Raw genomic sequence first — 25210 nt, forward strand, 5'->3', positions numbered from 1 at the left:
AGAAACAGTGTGATAATAAGCTCAGTTGTTGTTTAGAACAGGTCCCAGTAAAGAGGGACTTGATAAACCCATTTTAAGTTTAGAAATGGGATAAGCATACAGTTTTCTGACTGTTTTGAAATGGTTCAGAAATTAAGTGTTTAGTAACGATTTTAGATGTAACAAGATTAAGCTTAGAACTACATTTTTCTTATTATAATTTTTCCTTTTTTTTTGCTATTTTAATTTTCTTTTTTGTGTGAACTGTTTTACTTTGAAACTTAACTAAACTTTTAAAAAAACGAAGATATTTTGTCTGTGGAATCATTTCTGCGCGTCAGGCTTTTGTTGAATCCCATTTTTCGAGTTAGAGCTGCAGAATTTTGGAAACTTTGGGAAAACGCAGCTATACTTACGCTTAACAATAAAGTGTTAACTTTGGTATTTTTGGTGACCATAAAAATAAACTACTTTACCCTTAAAATGCAAACTTTATTAGTTAAAATATGTTCAGAAATGATTCATCCATAATACATATGGCATAGAAGAATATAAAATGCTTCTCATACTTACAAGCTGCCATATTTTGTAATTTCTTCTGTAACGTTCTGAAATGAAGCTTAATTAAAAAATATTGTCTAACAAAAGTATATTTTCACATATTTATTCAGCTAACTGATATTGCCTGCTAAATAATTCTTAAATTTAAATATACATGCACTTATAATTGTAAACCATATTTAATCATTAATTGCAGTAGATTTTTTTGTTGTTAAAACATACTTTTACTACATTTACACAGTTTTTGTAAACTATGTCACAGCTAGACATTCCTAAACACTGAGGTGTAATTATAAATATGGATTAACATTAAAATTACTTGGTTCTTACCTGAACTTATAGTGTATAACACACAAACAAATAATAAAGTTAAAAAAGCCACAAATTTATGAAATGTTCATAAGGTGTTTATAAAGAAGATAAAGGCTAACACGCTTAACAAGTTTATAAGTAAAATAAACAATTTTTTCTGTTAAGCTAACAAGCCTATTGTTTACTAAGCAGCAATTTCAGATTCTTCATCTTTATTTTTTTGGAACTGAAAATGTGAGCTGCTGTATTTAACACAGGCTCGCTCACCCATCCAAAAGACAGTGACTGTTTTAATTAAAGGGCATCCCCTGGGGGCAGTGCTGGGCACCCGCTATCTCGTGGCTGAGCTGCACAAAGGGCATCAGGGCGCTCCTCTGTTTAAAAAAGTACAGTGGAACCTCTAGATACGAGTTTAATTCGTTCCAGCACTGAGCTTGTATAGCGAATTTCTCGTATCTAGAACAAACGTCCCCATTGAAAATAATGGAAATCCAGTTAATCCGTTCCGCATCCCAAATATATTAACATAAAAATCAATTTTCCTAACAAATAACACTGATAAATTATATATACTGTAGTCTACCTTTAATAAATAACACTGGTAAATAATATAACTGATTATTAAAAGAATCAAAACAGGTGTCCAAAGTGCAGTAGAGCATTCAATAAATCTTTAAATAAATAATCCTTAAAACAGTTGTGAAGTGGAGGTTTAAAGTACATAAGAATATCAATCCTTTAACACGAGGTTAAAACGTCAACAGGAAGCAGTCTTCAAAAAACAGATGACAATCCCCGGTGCTTCTTCTCTGTTAGCGTCTCATCTGCTTCTCCCATGCGGGCTCTGCAACAGGCGAGACACTTAAAGCAGCTGACCTCCTCTACACCGTCCTGCTTCAGCTGTTTGGCTCGCCTGTTCAGCTACACGCGAGCCTGCCCTCGCTCGCTCTCCCGCACCGACTTCCTACTGCTGCGGATTCCTGCCTCCTCCTGCAACCTCCGTTCTCTCTCCTCACCTCTCCTCTCTTTCTTTTCTTTTACTTCTTCTCCCCCTTAACCGGCTCGCGCTTCTCTATATATGCGGGGAAGACATGGCAGCTGCAGCCCATCAGCCACAGGACAAATCATGGATGTGGGCAGTTTCCCACCTGTGCACTTAGGTGAGAAACGCAGACCGCCCTGCGGCTCGCTACTGCTACCATGCCCCCTCGCTAAGCCGCGAGCTATACCCACAGCCTGGCTCGTGGCTCGTTACGCGAGCCAATGCTCGTATTTAGATCTGAATTTTTCGCTCATACTTCCCTCGTATTTTGAATTTCTCGTATACATAGGTGATCGTATCTCGAGGTTCCACTGTAATTGTATTTAAAGAGAAGAGTATGCAGAGCACAGTAGGAAGATGGTTTGGTCCTTAGTTATTATAGATAGAAAATCAGTTACTTGAGTATTTCACTACAACTGTCTATATTAAATTCCAATGAATAATAAAACGTAGTAAAAAAGTAAAAAAAAAAAAGTAAAAGTAGAAGGAGTAAAACATAATAAAAAATAAAAAATTTAAATTTCATTAATGCCTCATCAAAAATAATATTATGAATTACTTTATCCTTTAACTTGCATTCTATAAATGTTGCTTTTTTTGTATTTCTGTTCACATATTGTTCAAGATATTTTTCTCTTTCACATTTATTAGACGATTCTCTTTGTTCTTGATTTCTATTATATGCAGTTTTTTTATATGCAATTTTCTTTTTTTCAACGTTCTTTATCAGCTCTTGCCACTCTCTTATTCTATCACAATCTAAAATTCAATGTTCTTGAAAAGATAATTTGCTTTTCTGCCTTGCCATTATAACTGACTGCACTGAAGGGCGAGTTAGCACTGAGAGTGTCACAGGGTGGTACGGAGAGAGAGAGGATGTGCGTAGTAGGAGTAATGATTAGGTAAGCAGTGTGGAGGAGAGTGGTCAAGGCTGAATAACACGGACACAACGGACATTTTTTGTTAATATACTAGACAGATTATTTTTTGTGGAACCTGCTTTTTCAGTATCTAATTTTTCCAGATACGATGGCTTTGCTCTCTGCTACATTTAGGAACTGATATTGTTACAGTCAGTCTGCGTCACCTCATTATGCCCTTTGTCAGATTTACTTTTTCTAACATAATTAAGAAGAAATGAGCTCACCAAGGTAGTGAACACATTATATATAATATTCAGGTCGTAGAAATCCGCAATTTACCTTATAAAACACAATAAAATTAAAAGTCCTTGATTTTCAATCATTACACTTTAAGTGCCCTTTTCAGTAAATTATTTACAGAAGAAGTAAATTATTTTCTGTTTTTACACAAATTGAAAGATGTCTATTTACAGACAATGACTGTATAACATTGCTTTGTTTGAGATTAATGAACAGACATTATCAGCAATTTACAGTCCGATGATAAATTAATCTGTGAGGAAAAAGGCTTAAGTGTACATTAATTTGTTATTAGGACTCCTAAAAGAAAAGAGTGAAGGCTAAATAACAGGTTAAATACTTCTGAACTGCTCACAAAATTTAAAAAAAGTTTTAGGGCTGGGGAGCGATTACAAAAAAATTAATTAATCGCAATCAATCACATCTAACATTAAAACATGTAAATATAAAATGAATACATAAATCATGAAGTACACATTGAATCTCAAAATTAATGAAGAATCAAAAAAAGGAATTTAAAAAAATGGCACAGTTTAAACCTAAACAATGACCTTAAACCTGAACCTTTAGCAAAATTCTTCTTGAGTAAGTACAACCTGAATTTGAATGCCTTCTTAAAAGGCAAGATGAAAAGAAGGCAATAAGAAAACACAGCCAATGTATTAATTATCAGATTGGTATAGCATATGAGACACAGGCATGTCAATGTAGAAAATAATCAAAATGACTGTTGACTTTGAATGCACTACTAAAGACTGATTTAATTGAAAGAATATGTATCTCTTAAATGGACATACATTAAAACTTTGCTAAAACTGAAACTATCCTCAATTGTTCATCACCATCAATGACTTGATAATTATATTCTACACAAGTGTTTTTCCACTGGTGCGCCACGGAAATAGCAGTGTATTGCCCCTGGTTCCAGACCTGAGAGAGACATGATCCTCAGGTGGTCAAGACCTGTCCGAGGAGGACGGGACTACCTGGAAAAACTTACATAGAAGTAGCTCTGTGATCACCATTTTGCAGACACAGCACTCAGTGAGCACTTTAGCAGCCAGGAGACATGTCAAGGGTCTATCTGCCTGGGTGCGTGTTCACCAGCGTCTTTTACGGAACCAAGAGCCAGACATATGAGTTGTCTTTGATCCCAGGTCAGTGGAGTGAAGGCAAAGAGAGGACCACCTGTATGAGCGGGTAAAGGGATGAAGCACCTGGGAAATGCATCCAAAGTGCTTACTAAGTGTTCTGTCTGCGAATGGCAATCTCTTAGCTGTTTTTTTTTGTGGCACCCTATCCTGCTCCTTCAGAAAGTTTAGCACATCTAAGAGATTTAATGCTTTTATAGTTGGTAGAATCTTTATATGCCAGGAGATTTTTTGGGTTATGAAAAGTGTGCCACCACAGGAAAAATGTTTCAAAACCATGCTCTCCCTACACCTTTGCTCCTGGCATGCTACAAAAGTTTTCTGTAGCTGCTACCTTGCTTAAAAACTGACACTATGAATTACTTGGATGGTTATGTTGCGTTCTTTGCATAAATTAGTCAATATACTGCAAACTAGAATAATGGGTAGGAATAATCATTACACTTCTAATTCGTAGAATTTTGTTATTATACTAGGGAACCTGAGCACTGTAAGCTACTGTATCTGACAGACTCACAAGTTAAATACAGAAATACTGGAGACTCATTTTGGCTTAGTGGCACTTAAATAGAACTTATTTAGCACTTATGTGATATGACATTGATTTGATCAGGGCCGGATCACTACAGTATTGTTTCATAATAATGTTAAAAAAAATTTTTTTTACATGAAAATGCTGCCCTGACCAAAGTACTGCCTGAGGCATTGCCTTGTTGCCGGCCCTGGATGCGACAATGTATGTTAACGTGTTAAACAGGCCATATTAATTGGAAAAAATCAACGAGTTAACTTTCCCAGGCATAACATTTTTTTGTTCATTTTGAAAGCATTAGGGGGGCTTCGCTCGCCAACCCCCCGGACTGCACTATGCGCCAGCCACTTCACATCTCTGCCTCTCGTGTTTGTAGATTTAAATTTCACCAAACAACAAATCTTTTAATTCTCACGGATATGCTTCTTCATTGGGAAGAAACACTACTTTTTCCTGATGGCAACACGATTTAGACAATATACAAGTCACCGACTTAAAGTTTAAATCCGAACAATATATTCAATCTCTTTTTGCTGTTCCTTTATTTCACCAAGTAATAATTTCTGTTTGTTTGCACTAATGGGATCTTTACTAAAATTCGAAAGCCTCAAAAAATGATAGTACTTTCATTATCTCTAACCTGCTCTGCATATGTATCGCACCGTCTTTGAATTCTTTACGACGTTCTACTTTGTCATCTACTCTTTGTCTTTTATTTCCGGTCTCGGTGTGGTTATATACAGAAACAGCATATAATTTATGTTTATTTTGTCCCACTAATTCAATATTCTGTTACAGGACAGTACAACAGAAGACACTGATTGTAAGGCAGAAACTAACCCCATCTGAAGGCACTTTCAACCACAAACACAACAGTCCAGTTTAGTGTTGCTGATCAACCCAACAGCAAGCCTTTGGTTAAATTTTCTATATTTTGCATCAAAGCTATAGTCACTCAATAGAAAATGAAGTGTAAGGCTCAATTGAGAAAAAAATGGATCAACCCATTTGATCACTCTTGTGACGATGTATGTTGAAAATGACTGAAATGCATTTGTGTTTTCAAAATTCTTTCCCATAAAAATTCATAAGAAGCTCTCCAAAATAAGTTCATTGATATATTTATACATTAAAATGTCTGCAATATACAAATGGTTGGATAATCCAAAACAATAATTTAGATGAATATAAAACAGCAATGATGCGTTTTAAATACCTAAACAGTTACAGAGGAAAAAAAAAAAAACCTACTGTGATGCATAAAATGCAGAAGTGATAAATGACTATGGTTGGGAAGGAGCAGCAAGAAAACAAACATGCCTTTTTACGGAGTACAAAGGGTACTGACCTACCAGAGCAGATGTAAAAAAGTCTGCAGGAAATAGACGGAGATACAACTACAGGTAGTGCATAGGGTTAGGTAAGAAACACCATTTTTGCATTAAAAAAAATACAATGAAGCTAACACCTAAACTCATCTAGTATTTTAAGAGCAGAATAAAAATTAAAAGAGGTGTACAGTGTCTTGCAAATGTTATCTCTCTATTATAATAAAAAAATCTTGGGAGGAGAGACGAGATGTGACTTTCTCAAAGAGGTACTTTCACGTCCCGTGAGACAAGACTTTGTGCCAAGAGATTTAACCAAACCCGGGACTGGAAATAAAAGACAAAGAGTAGATGACAAAGTAGAATGTCGTAAAGAATTCAAAAACGGCGCAATACACATGGAGAACAGGTTAGAGATAATGAAAGTACTAAAATTCGAAAGTCTCAAAAAAATGATAGTAAAGATCACATTAGTGCAAACAAACAAATTATTATTCGGTGAAATAACGGAACAGCGAAAAGAGATCAAATATATTGTTTGGATTTCAACTTTAAGCCGGAGACTTGTAGATCGTCTAATTTATGTTGCCATCAGGGAAAGGTAGTGTTTCTTCCCAATGAAGAGGCGTATCCACGAGAATTAAAAGGTGTGTTGTTTGGTAAAAGTGAAATCCACATTTGCTGTCACGCATGGGTCACAGAGTTGCACAGATACACAGGAGATTTTAGAGACAGAAATGTTACTCAAACACTTCAAACAAACATAGATCTCTTTCAGGAGTGACTCGAGCTCTGTGTGTAGTCGGACGGGACAGTTCCACCTCTCAATTAAAAGAATATAAAATCTTCCTCTTCATAGGGGTGCGCCTCGGGAGCGGAACCCCGCACAGGAGCAGAGGATGTCTAGAGGAGAAGAGACACAAGGCAGTGAGACAAAAGGACAGCTGCTGTACAGGCTTTTAAATGTTTGAAGCGCCACGCGAGATGCCGATCACGTGGCACGGCAGCAAGCCAGCAGCTGATCGAGCAAAGAGAAGGAAAAAAAAAAAAAAAAAAAAACTATTTATTTCCCATTGTATCACCGTTTAATAGGGGGTTTCGGATGAGCAACCGTGTCTCCTTGGGGTGGCGTTCAGCCCCCCTCTTCACAACTTGAGCGGTAGAGATGTGAAGTGGCTTGCGCGTAGAGCAGGCCTGGGGGGCAAAGCCCCCTAGCGCTTTAAATAAAATACATTCAAATGGAAATTACAAATACAGTAAAAGCAGACTTTCCTAACATTTTCTAAAATATACAATACATATATACACAGATGGAGTATAAGCAACATCTTTAAAAGAAAGTACTCAGACTCACCACAAACAAAGGGCTGTCACACTTATATCAAGACTCAGTATAAATTCAGATGTTCTCAAACCTCTACAAACTGCCAAGTAACAAACTTAAAAAATCTTTGTAGCTGTTGGGTATGTATCAAAAATATCTACCTTACTCTGCTTTATCCAAGCTCACCACAGATACAAGACATTATTACAAAGGTACAGTGCAAATGCATGGACTAGAAACAAATGTTTTCCTTTTGCACAGTAATTCTGATAATCAAAATCTAATTCAGGGAAATATAACTGTCTTAAATATAACTAATTATGCACTAAGTTAATTTGTAAATTTTATTTTTTCAGTGAATAGTGCTGCTACCTCACAACTCTAGAGTTCACATTTTACATCATGTCCTGAGTACTATCTGTGTGGTCTATGCATGTTCTCTGTATTCATATGAGTTTTCTCTACGAACATGTTTCATTCAGCATTTCTAATGTGTAAATTACAGGAATTTCAACTCTAAACTACCCAGTTATGAGTGTGTCTACAGTGGCATGATGAAAAATGTATGGAAGCTGATTAAATTGTATTGGATTTTGCAAAATTTAAAGCAAGAACCAAACAGAAAATACTTTTTTAAAACAATTGCACCATTTTATTACAAAAATATGATATTTGATTGAGTCAAATAAAACCATAACATTTAATGTTCAACCATGCATAATTATTTACTTGTTTGTGCCAGGTAGAGTAAGTCATTTTCTCATTATAGTGTATTATTTCTAGTGTGAGGCTATTAGTTGAACTTGCATTACTGAACGCACTTAAAATTTGGATACATAAAATAATGTGGCTCCTAAAACAACTTCTTAATTTTAGACATCTGTACTGACAAATACTAAGGAAAATATTGAAATATGTAATAGTGATACTGCTGCTTGATATTTTAACTTTGGAATTTACTTAGTGAAAGAACAGGTTAAAAATAATGTCTGGCAATAATCAAGTATTGATAGACATTTTACTTTAAAATTATGTAATAACTCTCAAAAACATGACACCTAAGTTAAACCCTACTACAGTAAAAAGTGATAATATGTGCAGTAAAGTAAATACAAAATGACGAGGGTGCTTGAATAAGATACCCATCAAAAAAGCATTAATAGAAAGGTTTTTTATGTTATTGCACATTCTGCACTAAGGCAAATGACCCTGACTGCTTAGACCTGAAAAAGGCTAAATGTTGTGTGCCTATTTGTTTGTACTTTTAAGCAAGGAAATAACCTTTTTTTTTCTTTGACAGATAAAGATTTGTGGAGTCCATCACTAACTCCTCTACTCTTCATCAAAAATATAAAGGCAGTTTATTTTCTTTCCTTTTAAATTTCTTAAAGCCATAGGACTGAACAAAATCATGAGACTATGGATCAGATGCTCAGGATCAGACGTCTTCTTAATGAATGCAAATAATAATTAAACACCACAGTTGGCTAAGTTTTACTGTAAACAGATCAGTTAGCTCATTATTTTGTCTTTTTAAAACTTTAAGGAGTGGACTGGGAGTTGTAACTAGTAGCACAAGCCAAATATGGCAAGTTCCCAGTTCCAAAAAAACACAAATGAAGTTTAACATCAATGAACTGCTAATGGCAATGTACCAGCAGTACTATTCAAGAATCATTCATCATTTCTTTTTGGAGGTCAAAGGAGAATCAGCAATGATTCTGGTAATAACTGTTATAAGGCAGGGAGCTATTCCAGCAAGTCATATAATGACTGTACATGTTTAATACAAGGTTTGGCATAATATTTAAAATGAATACTGTATTAAAGAACTCCTTATCTTCAATATAACAGACATTCTCTCTCCACACTTAAAAATATTCTTTTAGCTGTCATATATGATTGAAATTGCTACAAATCTCAAACATCAGTACATGTTGTTCTCAATGGAAAAAAATTTAACAACTATATCTGTATTCATTTATTAAATGGCTTGATTTTCTCCAAATTGCATGACAAATGCTATTTCAGAAGAGCCATACAGTTATACAATATTTGCTCTCTGATGTTGATTTCTACTTGTACCTAAGACTATATACAGTATATTGTAATAGATGGTTTAAAAAACTGTTCTTTACATTTATAATTGGCACCTAATAAAACATGAGTAATGTTTCAGACTCCAGAAAGTTGGAAAAGCAGTCATCTACTAACAAAGGCTAGGTTATTCCTTTAAAAAAATATCAATTCACAGATGTTCAAGCACGATGGGCCCAACCTTAATACAATTCAGGAAGTTAAGCAGAAAGTACAAAGCAAAAAACAGTCATGTCTATGTTGATCTCCCTCCTGGGGGCAAATGCAAGAGTCCACAAAGCAGTATACAGACGTAACTACACTCACTAGTAACTAAATAATGCAAACCATGTCACTGCCCTAAGAAAACATGGCAGCAAGAAACAATCAAAATGTGATTTCCATTAGGCTTAAACAACAGCAAAATCATTATAACTTCCTTTAAAAACAAAAAAACAATGCACTGTAACTTACATTGTGTCATTTTAGTTTTTTTTTCCCTTATTATCCTGTTACACTTCAGTGCTAGAATTCCTGGCAATCTTATACAAAGCACTGCTGCTGTTTTGTAATACTACAGAAAAAAAGTACAGACTGAAACTACAACTAGGATACGTGCAGAATTTCTCTGATTGATAAAAATGTATATGAAGAAACGCTTGAATTCATCTATCTAAATTTACTAATTACAGAAAGGATGCTGCACAGGTTTTTATGAAGCATACAATTCAAATATAACTCTTTCTTTTCCACAACCTTTATTTTTGACAAGAGGATAAATGTTATTAAAAGGCAGATAGGAGCAGCATTTCCAAATTAAAAGAAAATCGTTTCTTCAATTGAGGTACATGCTGACTTTTTTAATTGTAATATGTAGGTAAACTGTGCAGCAATGGGGCTTTACAATTGCTTTGAACTACAAATTGCCTGAATCTTATCCAACCTGTGAACAAGCCCATACTAAGTGAGAATGCTTTTCTATAACTTGAAAAGTTAAATAACAAAGTGCTGCTATTTAAACCATCCATTTGTAACAAAAGTTCACAAACATGGTTTTAAAATGTAGTTGAACAACATAAAAGGGTTTAAAACATATAAAAACAGGATTAATACATGAATACCAATCCATGAATACCATCACAGTATGCATATATGAGAGTAGCCAATTACTGGGGAAGGGCGAGAAAATATCTGACCACTTGAAATTACCAGAATATAAAATATTTTTTTCATTTCATTTACTGTTGTCTTCAAATGGGACAATGCACGTTGTCACTATAGTATTTAGCACATTTTGCAAAGGGCCACTAATCAAAATCATTGCAACTCTAAACAGAATGAAAAGCGAAGGTTATTAGAGAAAAAAAAAGACAAAAACAAGCTTAATTAAAACAGTTGTTATTTTAAACTAAAATCTATACCTACATTTTTCAGAGTCCAGTTAATATGCATACAGCTAATACTAAGAGAACTTTAACAGATTATCCTCATGTCTATAATATTTGATTCAGTGGAATATATGGTTTATTCAGCCACATTTTAAAGATGTGCCTGTTTAGTAGACTGGCAAGTTTAAACTGGCCATGTATAAGCAAGTGTAGCAGTATGAGGAAGCATGTGCCACAATGGACTAAAAGCTTATGCAAGGTTGAAGCGTGCCTTCTGTTAAATGCTACCAGGACTGCCTCCACTCCACTGGAAATTTCATTAGGATTAGATGGGATGATACTGAATGGATTGGTTTTTATTCTGTTGCAACTTTTTTGAATGGACTTAAAACTAGTGAAACTGAGCTAAAACAAAAAAGATAAACAACACAGTAATATGAATAATGGATGAGCTTCAAAAGCCAGACAGACAATCATTCAATACTCAGGAGTGCAACTTTTTCTTTAAAGTTCAAGACAAGCAAAATCAGGTACAACTGCTGGTATTCCTCCTTAATTCAATTTATGCTAACACTTAAATCCAGATTTACATAACTCTTCTGATAATCCCAGGCATTAAATGTATATTAATAAAGCCAGTTGACTCTTTTACTAAAGCACTACAATAAGCAAAAACTGTGCAAACTTTGTTTTCATTGCAGAAAGCTTGAAATTTTTCATACAGCTATTTTTCAGTGCAAAATAATGCCAGGAAATGGACTGCACTGCACAGTACTTGCTTTGCCAAATGATGGTTTTAATAAAAGAACCTGTTAAGAATCCTCTTTAATAAAATCCCTTTGTGCGTCCATGTGTCCGTGTGAGTGTGTCTTCTGGTGAAGTGTGCATGCGCGGGGCACGGTGCGATGCTTCAAAGGCCGCTTGACGCGTCACACATGACAGAGAGGGCGGGACCTATAAAATATCGCGCGGCCGATCCAATCGGATTTCGGTAAATGAGGTAAGACCTAAAACATAACGCACGAAAAATCCAATCGGGTACTGAGACGCGGAGACCTGCTTCCCCAAAGAGGTGGGATTAGTGTTTGTTGTTCACTCTGAGGATGTCAGATTTGCGATTAACAAACTTGGCCCAGTAAAGTGTAAAGTGTTTTCCTAAATATACAAATTTTCATGATATTACAATAGGATGACTTTTAAAAGTAATATAAAATAAATATGTGGGTGGCACAGTGTTATAATGGTTTGTCCTGCTGCTTCATGAACCAAATGTCATTGTCTGTATTGAGTTAAAATATAAACATGGAGTGTCACAGTTATTCACTGAGTGCACTAAGTAGCCGTCCATACATTTTTACATTACATACAGTAGCAATGGAAAAGTGGTAAACTCTGCTGCCACACACACCCAGGGACCTGGGTTGATATTTGATCAAGGAGAAGCAACTTTGTTACAACAGCCTCATACCACTACCCACATATTCACAGGATAGATGAGTACTGTACACCTGACACCTCTTCCAGTGCAAAAAAAAAAAAAAAAAAAAGAAAACAACAAAAAGGATTACAGTACCTTGGGTTACTACCACCAAAATGAATAATAAACACACATCAAGCACAGGCCAATCTGCACTTTTGGTTTTGAGTCATAGCTGATTAAGAGATTCAGGAGGTATACTTTTTTTGTGGTTCTGTTCCAATCTATTAAAATTTCCCCATATGTAAAGCCAAAGTGGGAAACAAAGTAAACACAGGTATACATGATACAGACAATGGATTATCTAAAATTGCACAGCGAGTAAGATCTGCCTGCTACAGTGTGCAAGTGTTATAAAAAGCAACACGAAACTGCTTCAAATCTTAATCCTATAGCTATTTTTAAACCTACAGAAGATGCACTTGGTTAACAAAAATAAGGTTTGCATTTGTTATGTAAACAAATATATTTATATTTCCTGTCAGGCATTCTACAGGGTCATCTGAATCTATCTCTTCTAAAACTTTAAAATCATGAAAAAGTGAACTCCTACAGTATTTGGTTCTAATTATCACCACTAAATCCCCATCATGCTTAGCAGAATCCAGCAGATTTGCTGATTCTTCAAACGGGACATTGAAATAGCATCAGAGTTATAATTAACACATTCAAGAATGCCAAAAGCATTTGATTCAACAAAGCAAAGATGTTTACATCCCTACCTAGATTTATTAAACACAGTAAAATAAAAAAATATAAACCTTTACTTTTGGGGGATACATCAGTTTTATTCAGTACCCTCATTAAGGTGGATAAGACTTTAGTAAATGTTGTTAATCATGAAAAATGATAAGCTCAGCTATTTATCAATTAATCATGGGAAAAGCTTGGTTTACTTTGTGCTTAGTTGAAACAAAAAATGAACAACTCTGCACCAAAGTTAGTTTTTATCCAGTGTTTTAATGGAATTGCGATTCTCTGCTTCCACTTATTTAAATAATAAGCTTGTAGAAAACATTTCAGAATACCACAGCATTAGAGTAATGCTATCAGTGAAAAATAGTCTTAAATCTCAATTGTTCCAGTGTAAAGATGTACTCTTTCTTCTTGTCTTGTTGTTGTGTTATGCCCTTTGGGAAGAGCACAATTCCCAACTAGTATAATAATTATTATTTTAATATTTATAATTAATTATAACAAAAGTAAAACCACCTGGTACTGCTTTCGGGAACTTTTTAACTCACTTTATTATATATCTCAATTTTTGTTCACTCCTAGTGCATACCTCTTATCCACTATGAAAAAATTATGTCTGAACATCAATACTATTCATGTACTGTAAAAAGGAGTAAAAATTCCACTGCAGAGGTGCCCTGAATCTAGACATGTACTCAAGGCTATCTATGTCTCCTAAAACAGTCTTACTCACCTCGCCAAACATGTGCTCATTACATGACATCCAATCATGCTTAATTATGTTTAACAGCAAACAGTCTTCCATATCCACCTGATCATGTACTAATGGCTCCAGTAAAGAGGCAGAATGTCCATTCAAGGGTGAGAAGGAGAAGTACACTGAAAGAAAGAAACTCCTGAGCCAAAGGCAGAAATTATACTCAACCAACAACAGGAGGTGCAACTGGGATCTACTGTAGTCAATGTACAATCCTCTGGTTTCAGATATGTGGCCTCCAGTTGGCAGCATGTGCAGTTTGCATCAGTGTCTAGCTGCATTTTACACTCTGGAGACATTTTACACCTCACATAACTGCTAGCTGTGGAATGGGATACATGGAGGAAATTAAGCAAATGACCTTTATCTCCACATTGCATTTTCTTTTTCAGACAGTTAGTGCTTGAATGCCTTTTTAAATAAAATGTCGAATTCAAATCAAGAAAAGTCTACATCATAAATTATAACCCTAATAAAACTGTCATTGCTACATTCCCTACATTGTAGGACAGGCTATAAACTGTGGGATTTATTAAAGTCTCTGCTAGTATTTCCACAAAAACAAATTCCCTTTCCAGTCCATCTGTGATATACCCGATATGGGGGTGGATCTTACTTTAAAGACTCACTTTGGCACAGTCTGAATGATTTTTGATATGTCCCATACTTCTTCATTACACTCACTGTCAAACATATTAAGCAATACCATCATGTCATTTTTACCATTCAAAATTCAATCCAATCACAACACACAAATACATGTTAACTGGCATTGGTGTTGAAAACAAACCAGTTTTGCTAAGTGTGTCGGTGTTACTTAAATGTGTTTGTCAAAAAATACATTATATAAGGCAAGTAAACAAAAGGGAAAAAATTGACGTAGATATTTAAATATCCCTGACAGTTTTCTGTTAGTTTCCCTTCATTGTTTCACAATCATGTAAATACTAAAAAAGCATTAGAGAGAGAATTAGGAACTATCAGTTCCTAATCCTAATCCTAATCCTAATACTAGCTGGTGCAAAAGATGGCACCTGATTCACATCCCTCACTAGAATATCTTACGTGTTGAGTGTTTGTTCAGGTTACTTTTTTCAAACACCCAGTTTCTCCATGTGAACAAAGCAACCTTTATTTTTCCATAGTACATTCTCATATCCTAAAGACATGCATGTTATTTTAACAGATTATTTTAAATTAGGCATGTGTGAGTGACCCTGTGATGTTGTATTTGGGTTAGTTCCTGACTTAAATTGGATTAAGAAGATAAAAGAATGTTCTTTTTTGTAAAATTTATTTATACAGTAAACTCCACCCCAAGGCACTAAAGAAGTACTGAGTTGTATTATAATAATTTAGAGAATTCTGATGACAAAGCAGAGCACAGATAACTGTGGATAATTAAAGGGGACAATAATAAACACCTGAAAACTTGATGAATAACAATCCTCAGAAATATTACTGTATTTCATTACTTTAAGCACATCCTTTGATTAACATGTGTTCTTCACCTGAGGCTGTAATATTATGGATTCAGCTGTACCACTTTAATTCTTGACTTAACGTGTTTTACATTTACTTCATCACATTTTACTCCTTGACTGTAGAAATTATGTTGTCAGTCTTTTTTTAATTGAGAGTGCAACACTTCAATCTCCATCTGGTTGTTCCAGTGAAGGTCCTGGGAGGAGCACAAAGAAATGAACACACAAGGCAATGCTCTCCAGGAGCTTCAGGGGATTTCCAGGTGTTCCACTACCAGATAGGAGGGATAATGACTTCAGTGTACCTTACGACATTCCCTAACAATCTCAACTCACTCCTCTTTAGGCAGAAGCTCTTATTATGGTTCTCAAGACATCCACTACATGTGAGTAAATAGCCAATATGCTTGAACTGTTTGTAGCAAATGGCAACACCTTGTGAGTTATACAATAAGCCTCTGTTTACCTCAAAATGTTATGCCCACCTAACTGCCTTAACTGTATATCAGGTGATTCTTCACCAAGCATCATTTTTACCTTTAAAATATGCACAGAACGCCTGCTGCTGACTTTCCAATATATACTCTGCTCTTCTAGATCAACTAAAAGTGGCTTTTGACACAACCTAATTATAGAAAATTACAATATACAGCATGCTATAAAAAGAAATACCAAATACTATATAATTCTTTTCAACAACAAAAAACTTTATACACGGATCTTTACCAAATGAAAGCATCTAATCACTAGTGTACAATTATGTGAAACGTGATATGCCCAAATTGCACTAAACAAAAACAAGTAACCTTCTATTAGCAATGACAATTTCATATTTTTAGCTTCCATAATGACCTGTCATTATTTCATTCTGTTTCAAATTTTGCTTTTTTAAAACCAACAACTATCAAAAAAGAAAAAAAAATCAAACATGAAGAAAAATCTGAAGAAATATCCTCAAAGAAAAATTTTACATTAGCATCTTTTTGAAGTGAAAATTAATAGCAACAAAATATACAGAACTTTAAAGTGAAGAAACCTGCTACTTTGTAATATATATGTTAATAAATAGTACTTAAGGGCAATGGTTCCCAATTGTTTTCCCTAATATCCCATTTGTCTGCATTCACATTGAAAACTGCAGTTTTACTGGCTATAAAAATATTTACAATCCATGCAGAGAATATGCTATTCTCTACTATATGGGTAACGTTGAAGCTCACTTTTTCAAATCTTCAGTCACTTAAACCTTTCATTGATGCACTGATGTGAAGAACTGGTGCCTCATCTAAGGATGGTTGCTGCCAAGATATGCTATGGCCTCCTCATGACCCTGAACTATATTCAGAAGGTTTGAGAATGCACCTATTTAATCACTAGTGCTGCAGCACTGGTTAAATTAACAATGTTTTTTATGTCTTACATTGTTCATTTCTTGTAATGTGTGGTGGCTTGGTGTAATACCTTCTTATATCAGTCAAAGCTTTGTCAGCTATTTTATATACTTCACTACCAATTAATAGATTTCTGGCTTGGTTAATGATAACACAGGCTATATAGTTTTACATGGATATACAGCAGGACATTTTCAAGCTCAATTTAAAGCTCAATTCACATGTCAAATTTAATTTCACTTGTCCACACTATACCATTCATGTGTTCTAAATGATTAATAATGGGTCCCATTTTTCCCAATTTATTCCACTTTGTTTTGCAGTTCACCATACCACAGCCAATGAAAACAATAAGGTAAAAGGAGCTAACCAAGCAAACTCAGGTTCTACAAACGTCAGTTGCATATTTAGTGTTATTCTATATAATAAACAGACAATTACTTCCAGAGGACAATTTTTCAAGAGAGGCTCGTATGCTCTACAGTCTTTTAATGAAATAGAGTCTTACTCACAAAATGGACAGAGGAAGAGATCTTTATGGGAAACCAAAAAGGTATTTTTAAATGTTTTATTTATTTATAAAAATAAACAAAAAGCAACAGTATTTCCTGGAAATGTACCATATATATTAATTTTAAATGACACAATGCCTTACTTGTGCAGATATCTGCAAAAAATATTTCCATCTCTGTAATGTTTTAACAATTACTTTTTTGCCATGTTCAATTAAAAGATTTAATACTTCTGACACAGATGGCAATGCATTTTTTTCAGTTATGGTTAATAAAATGCTCTGTAAATAAAACTTTAGGTTCAATTGATTTATCCATAACGTTGACAGCACTTTGACTTAACTGGATCAGAAGATTTCTGTTTACAGATGGAAGTAGGAATCAGCCTAGGTATGATAACCAGATCAGCACACCATACAGTATAATCAAGCACACATCCTCAAAAATGAGTGGGACTTCTTTGATTTTTACAGTTCTAACTTTACCATAAATTACTTTGAATTCACTTTTACAATTATTTAAAAAGTATACTCAGATTTTGATTTTATTCATTGCACTTCACTTACATGATCACATTATTTTTGTTGCTGGTATGCTCTTGTAGAAATTTTTGACTGTGTGTTACAAGTATTTAAATTACTTTAAGACTAAGTTGAAATTGATTTATTTGCTCTGTAGCATATTTTATTATCCATTTTACTCTAGATAAAAATACAAGAAACTTGACAAACAAAAGGGTCCTTCAGCCCAAGTTTTTTCAGTGAGTTAATATACTCTGTATAAGTAGCTATAGTATATGTATAACATACAGTATTACACTTTTGAACATAGATTTTAATGCCTATTTGTGAATTAAAGCTATATTGGCCTTACTCATGACTGCTTGCAAATTTCAACTTACACTCTGAAATCAATAAATGTGGCAAAGCTTAACTTGCTGGTGGTATTTTAAAGAGTGGGTCAGCACTGCTGTCTTATAAACTCTAGTGTTTCATGCCACTCTTTGTCTATTTTGATTCCTTCTTACATCCCAGAAGTGTAAAAGTTGGGTTAGTTAGTCTAAATTGTCACAGCACAAGACACCGAGCTTGGGTTGAATGTGCCTTTAGCTAAACTGGACTGACACCCAGGACTGGTGGCTCATTTGCAACCAGTGCTGCCAGGCTAGGCTCCAGCATCTTGTGATCCCCGTAAAGGAAAAAGACAAATTGGGAAAATTAATTAATTAATTTTTTAGGAGCTTATTTAACTTTTAAACAAAGCAGTAATTGTCACTTTCCATGATTCTAATAGCTATTAACATAAAATTGGGATTTCTTGTCAGCTTCACAAATAATTTATAGCTGGATCTTGCATAGATAGCTGGTTTACATATGGCAGCACAACAACAAAAACATGTAATGAAATAAATGAGAAATTTACAGATGTGTTGGAATTGCCTTTTGCAACCACCAAAAACATTCACTGCAGAAAACTGACACATAAAAATGGAAACGGACTTGCTGACAACAGAATCTGACAAGTACTACACTAGATGCATTTTTTTCAGAAATTATAATATACTTAATTGTTTGTCTTCAAAAATACCTGGGTCTCTCTTTAAATAATGTGCAACTGCTCCAAGCAATGATATGTAAAATGGAGGCTACCATTATATATTTCACACCATTTATCGACATAAGGCAAGACTGAAGAATTATGAAGTGAGGTTTAACAGAGAACATGCACTTCAGCATCTTGTGCTCTTGCACTGCTCAGATTTTACTGTTCTTCCAATGCCTACACATAAAGGTAATCAAGAAACTTTATGTATTAATATTCATTCTATGAGTTTTAGTCATTAACAAATAATAGGGTAATAACCAGTACTGATACTACTATGCTTGTGCAAGTGAGGCCACACTCAAAAGCTGTTATTTTATTAAGTTTAAGCTATACTTTTTTTTTTGAACAATGCATTCCAACTCTCTCTCCATGACTCAGCCTTTCAAACTTGTATACACATTTGGAAGCATTGGGCTATGACTGCTTATTTACTGCTGGTGCACAGTATTGCCAGCAGCCACACTTCTTTTGGCAGCATATTGTTTAAGGGTGCTTTGTGGTTTATGGGACAAACATTTTGGGAATTTTCTTCAAAGCCTGTGAAACTCAGTAAAGCTCTTTTTACCAATAATATAGAAGTCTGCCATTTATAGCACTGCTTCTGAATTAAAAAAAAAGCAAAGTGGAATTTAAAATAAACAATAAAACGCAGTATTATACATAAGCTTTATTTAATTTTTATGGATACATGTACCACACTTTGAGAACAAGTACTTTAAAAAGTGTTTATAAAAAAAAAAAAAAAAAAAACAACACTAGATTTAACAGACTCAGCCACACAACATGACCTTGGAGCTATGGTGTACGAACTATGCCTGCACCTCCACCCTGCTCCAGGCTGAGGACTGTTAGGAGTTAAAACGTGCCTTGCCCAAGTGAAGTAGCCTTTAAATACTGCTAACACAAAACTGAGAAATACCAGAAGGTCAGAAAGGGACATATGCATTAGGCGAGCAAAGAACAACTCATGCACGTTAATGCAAAAACAAAAGCCTTAAAGGTTGCAAATGAACAGTGAACCAAGATGCTATATTAAAAAATGTCACCACAAGGCATGTCAAGGCTGGAAAACAATACTGATCAATATAGCATGAACAGAACATAGTAAATGACCATAAAGAAAACAGACCATTTTCTGCCACACTGACACAATTTTCCACCAATGAAATCTCCCAGACAGTTTGTGCCTTTCTCAAACTCATCTCTCAACTTTACATTCAGTGAGCCAATGGTCAAAAGGTTTTTTCCCCAGACCTTACCATGGTGTTACTTCATGGCCTATCCAGAACCACTTCCAAAGTTATCAATCTCCCAGTTATCTTCTGATACCACATAACACATTTCTCATCAAGCAACTGGGCACTCCCAAGGCCTGCTAAGCTACCTGCCCCTTAACCTGCTTGTTCTAAGGCTACAACTCTCTGTTTCCTGCATTTGCATCCATCTACTGCCCTGACAGGCAATCACGCATAATATAAAGACACACTTCGCACTGTCACCTTTATGCCCACATCAATGCTTCCATTAACAGAATATGAAACATTTGTTCTGTTCCCTGTTTTTACCCCTATTAATCCAAACACCATTTGCTAAAATTGGCACTCTGGTGCAAAATAAGAATACACAATTCCAGGGCTCCCTCAACATAGACTTTCTCTTCATTATTCATGAGACAACCAGTGTCTTCTAGCTTTTGTTGTAACCAGTTTTATAATCTTCTTCTTTTGGCTGCTCCCGTTAGGGGTTGCCACAGCGGATCATCTTCTTCCATATCTTTATGTTCTCTACATCTTGTTCTGCTTACACCCATCACCTGCATGTTCTCTCTCACCACATCCATAAACCTTCGCTTAGGCCTTCCTCTTTTCCTCTTCCCAGGCAGCTCTATCCTTAGCACCCTTCTCCCAATATACACATGCCTTTTTTTTTTTTTTTTTTTTTTTTTTTAATTTATTTTATTAATTTTCATTGTAATCATTCCATACAAACAGATCAATTTATAACACAACAAATTTGAAAACAAATCAAACCCCACCCCTGAGAAGGAGAGCTTAGCTAAAGGAAAATTGCTTAAGGCTTTTTAATAAGGCAACATTAAACAAAAGAAAGGGAGAAGTAAATATATATGTAAATAAGAGATGGAGAAGGGAGTTAAATGCGGTACTAGTTATTTCTCTTATTCTAAAATAATATTGATTAAATCCTGCCATGTTTTGAAAAAATTTTGTACAGATCCTCTAACTGAAAATTTGATTTTTTCCAATTTCAAATAATATAAAACATCGGTTTCCCACTGACTTATAAGAGGAGAATTAGGATTCTTCCAATTTAACAAAATAAGTCTGTGTGCCAAGAGTGTAGTGAATGCAATCACCGTTTGCTTGTCCTTCTCCAATTCCAGTCCATCTGGAAGGACACCAAACACAGCTGTTAGTGGGTTAGGAGGGATTGTGATACCAAGGCTGTCTGAGAGGCACTTAAAAATTTTTGTCCAAAATGATGTTAGTTTGGTGCAGGCCCAGAACATGTGACCCAGTGAGGCAGGAGCTTGGTTGCAGCGCTCGCAGGTTGGATCCTGGCCTGGAAACATTTTGGACAGTTTTAAGCGAGACAGATGAGCTCGATATATCATTTTTAGTTGAATAATTCTATGCTTTGCGCATATAGAACTCGAGTGAATTCTCTGCTTTGCTACCTTCCACTCCTTTTCTGATATATTGATTAAGAGTTCTTCTTCCCAATGTCCTCTTGGGTCTTTGAAAGGTAGGGACTCTAATAAGATTTTATATATTGCGGAAATAGTGTTTGTTTCCTCGGAATTGAGCAGTATTTTTTCCAGCATTGTGGAGGGTGCAAGGTGGGGGAAATCGGGCAATTTCTGTTTAACAAAATTTCTAATTTGAAGATAGTAAAAGAAATGTGTAGCTGGGAGGTTAAATTTTGAACGTAATTGTTCAAAAGATGTAAATATGTTGTCTATATAAAGATCTCTGAGCATTTTAATCCCAAAACTTTTCCAGGTATTAAAAACTGGATATACTTGCGAAGGTTGAAAGAGGTGGTTCCCTTGCAGAGGTGCCACTGATAAAAGATTTTCCATCTTAAAATGCTTCCTAATTTGGTTCCATATTCTGAGTGAGTAAAGCACAATTGGGTCATTAGTATATTTGCGATAACTTTCATTTATTGGAGAGCAGAGCAGGGAATATAAAGAAGTACTACAGGATTTTACTTCTATTGCAGACCAAGCCTGGGTATGTGCATTTATTTATGTCCAGGTTTTTATGGCTTGTATGTTTGCTGCCCAGTAATAAAACTGAAAATTAGGCAAAGCCATGCCACCTTCTGCCTGAGGTCTTTGTAGGGTCGTTCTTCGGATACGTGGGTGTTTTGAGTTCCAAATGAATGAGGTTATTATTGAATCTAACTGTTTAAAAAACGATTTATTGATATATATTGAAATGTTTTGAAATAAAAAGAGAAGTTTAGGAAGGATATTCATCTTAACAATGTTAATTCTTCCGGCTAGAGTGAGATGAAGGGTTGACCATCTGTGCAAGTCTTGCTTAATTTTTTCCATACAGACGCCAAAATTTTGTTGATAAAGAGCTTTATGTTTACTTGTGATATTTACCCCTAGGTATTTAAACTGATCTGCACACATGCACATGTCTAAACCAACGCTATCTCGGCTCTTTGTAACCAGTTTTATAATAAGGGACCTTATTCTAATTTCGACTGAAATTCTTTAAGTATTTGTAAACTGGTAAATGACTTTACCCAAAGCACCACACAGAATCAGAATACATTAAAGTTGTTTGTATACTACAAGTACTTTAAAACTTGCAGGCACGTTAAGGGACTGAGCAGACACAACAGGTAGCGACTGAGCAGGGAACTAAACATAGGTTCCCTACCTCTAATATTTGAAAATATATTAAAACCTTAGCCAACAGTATGAGGAAACAATTAATACATCTCTGCAATGAAAAACAAAAACACCTTATAAATACATCCTTACATTTCCAAAACCTGCTTTTTGGTACAGTGTTGTGGTATACCAAGGCCTATCGTTGTAGGGTAGAATAGTACACCTACTTATTCACTGCAGGCCACCCTCATGCACAAACCCCACACCAGCACAACTTTGTGTCACCAATCAAATGAGTTGGCACAGTACCATTATCTATCTATTCTCCCAATTCCTAATGTGTTTATCTGGGTTGCGGAGACAGTGCAATTCCCAGACAGAGCCAGTCCTGGTCAAAAGCACAAAGAGTTGCCATCTAATTCAGCATACAAGTCCTTGGGCATTGTAAAAACATGTAATTTGAATGAATTATTTACCCCAACCCAACATTCATACCATTGACACTGATGCTATTGGGCAGTAACACTAACCACCACACCACTGTGCATCCCCCCTTGACAAACTGAGGAATGTGTAAACTGGATACAAGCAGTGACAGTTCCACTTCCAGCCTGCTCACTGTCTCATCCTGCTGCCCTAAAACACAATGCAGGTTATATTCCTTTTTGAAAAATAAACTGTTGAAGTTTGTCTGGACTAACACATAAAATTCCTAAACTGGAAAATAAAAAGTGTTTTATAAAAATCTGACTTGATTAAAATGTATTGTCACAGAGATCACAGAGGACTAACTGCTCTCAACCCTGTATTCTCTACATTAAGATATGTCCCCATTATTTAATTCACAATCTTTCAGTGGCAAATTTAACAGGAGGCGGTTCAAACCATATTTCTTTATTAACTAGGAGGTTATTCAACTCATTATTCTAACCCGATTTTTCTTAAAAGACTACGCGAAAAAATACAAATAAAGGACGCTATACAAAGCAAAGAATGGAGTGCATGTTGAACAAGTTGAAATCGTAATCGTTAACAAGGAAGCCCAAGGGCTTGGGTAAGGAATGATCAGGTGTTCTGTTCTAAATTTAGACCGGCGGAGCAATTACAGTAGGTGGGTTAATAGGACAGTAGGGGAGAAGCATTACACGTAATCGGCTTAGCGTGCCCCTCCACAATAAGCGGAACAACCCAACATATGGTCGGCATAACAGTGCTGGTCAAAAGCCAGCTCCCCCGGGTAACGTCCATGCTGAAGAGACTACAGACTAGAAGTGCTCTTTCCCACAAATACCACCCGAGATCACAGCTTCCTTTCCCGCAAAATCGCCCACTCGAGAAGGCTGCGCGGTCGGTCGTTATGTTGTGATAAAGGGAAAGGACAAGCTCGGAAAGATTTTCCTAGCGTTATGTGCTGGTGAAGTCACCTGGATGGACAGGCTAAACTGGAACTGTCGCGCGTTACGAAGCGCCTCCATCATACAGGGCTGACAGCAGGCGCCGGTACACACGAGCGAACGAAAACCTAATCCACCCAGAAACAACTATAAGAATGAAAATAATCCCAGCAAAAGTGAACAGCATTTAAAATGGAAGTCTTACCTCAGAGCTCCAAGAAAAGTCGTTATGCGCTCCAATCTACAAATAGTACCAAGCCGAAACAAGGCACCTCAGGATACCGAGTGCGAGCTATACACGCGCGCGCCCCCCGCTCTCACACGACAGCGCCCCGAATCGCTGCGATCTGTCTCTTCGGTTTCCTTTTCCCATTCAATTGATAAAAAAGGAACCACAAAGGAAAAGTCGCTTCTCTCGCTCCCTGTCCCCTCTCTTTCTTTCTTCTGGAATTACTAAATGAAAAAGTACTCGCTATTGCAAGTGCGTTTTCCTTCCCCACGCTACTAGCGTTACGATGAATTAAAAGGAGGAGCGCCCGAGGTTCGAGGTGTTCATTCGCGCACACACACACTCCATGACTCCATGTCCTGAAACAAGTTCGGATAGCGAGCTCTAAGTGCGAGGAGGACACCGGCCGCGCTCTTACCTCGGCAACGCCTGCCTGTCCGCTTTCTCCTTTCTCTTTTTGTGTTTTACGTTCTCCCGCTTTCTTGAAATAGTCCTTAGTGAACCGCCTGCGCGAGCTGCTCTTGCAGCCACGTTGCAGGGGGAAGCGTACGATAGATTTACAAGAGGGCTGTGCTGAAACCCAACTGCCTCAGGGTCGCCATGACGGACTAGCTTGACTTAGCCAAAGGGACGGCACTGATTTCGCGATCGTGTGAGCGGCTCGAACAATGCAGCGACCACATACTGCCTCCAGCCATTGTTACTGGCATTGCACCCTCACCCGGGAGCGTCACAGCGCCACCTAGAACTGGAGAGAGAGAGAGAGAGAGAGAAAGAAAGAAAGAGCGAGCACAGCGCAGGTGAGGTGACGCGGCGACTGAGGTAAGATGCAGGTAAAGGTTTAGGAAAAAAAAAGGCACAACTGAAAAAAACTGATGTAGATCTCATTCAGAATTATATAACACACAATATGAACCGCCGAAACTCTCACACTTTTA

General features: G+C 36.1%; 1 protein-coding gene across 4 annotated transcripts in view; it reads right to left on the reverse strand.

The window, feature by feature from the left end:
* The window catches only part of farp1 (FERM, RhoGEF (ARHGEF) and pleckstrin domain protein 1 (chondrocyte-derived)), a 324030-nt gene extending 299107 nt beyond the window's left edge, over window positions 1–24923 (reverse strand). For 3 of the 4 annotated variants that reach the window (XM_028799538.2, XM_028799536.2, XM_051926776.1), the window contains exon 1: window positions 24691–24923. The gene's annotated coding sequence lies outside the window, so the exon portion shown is untranslated. Of the gene's footprint in view, window positions 1–24248; window positions 24378–24690 lie in introns of those variants that run through there. The other variant, XM_028799537.2, reaches the window with a different exon arrangement.
* Between the last annotated feature and the right edge of the window lie 287 nt (window positions 24924–25210).

This window comes from Erpetoichthys calabaricus, chromosome 4, assembly GCF_900747795.2.
Source record: "Erpetoichthys calabaricus chromosome 4, fErpCal1.3, whole genome shotgun sequence".
Taxonomy (NCBI): Eukaryota; Metazoa; Chordata; class Cladistia; order Polypteriformes; family Polypteridae; genus Erpetoichthys; species Erpetoichthys calabaricus.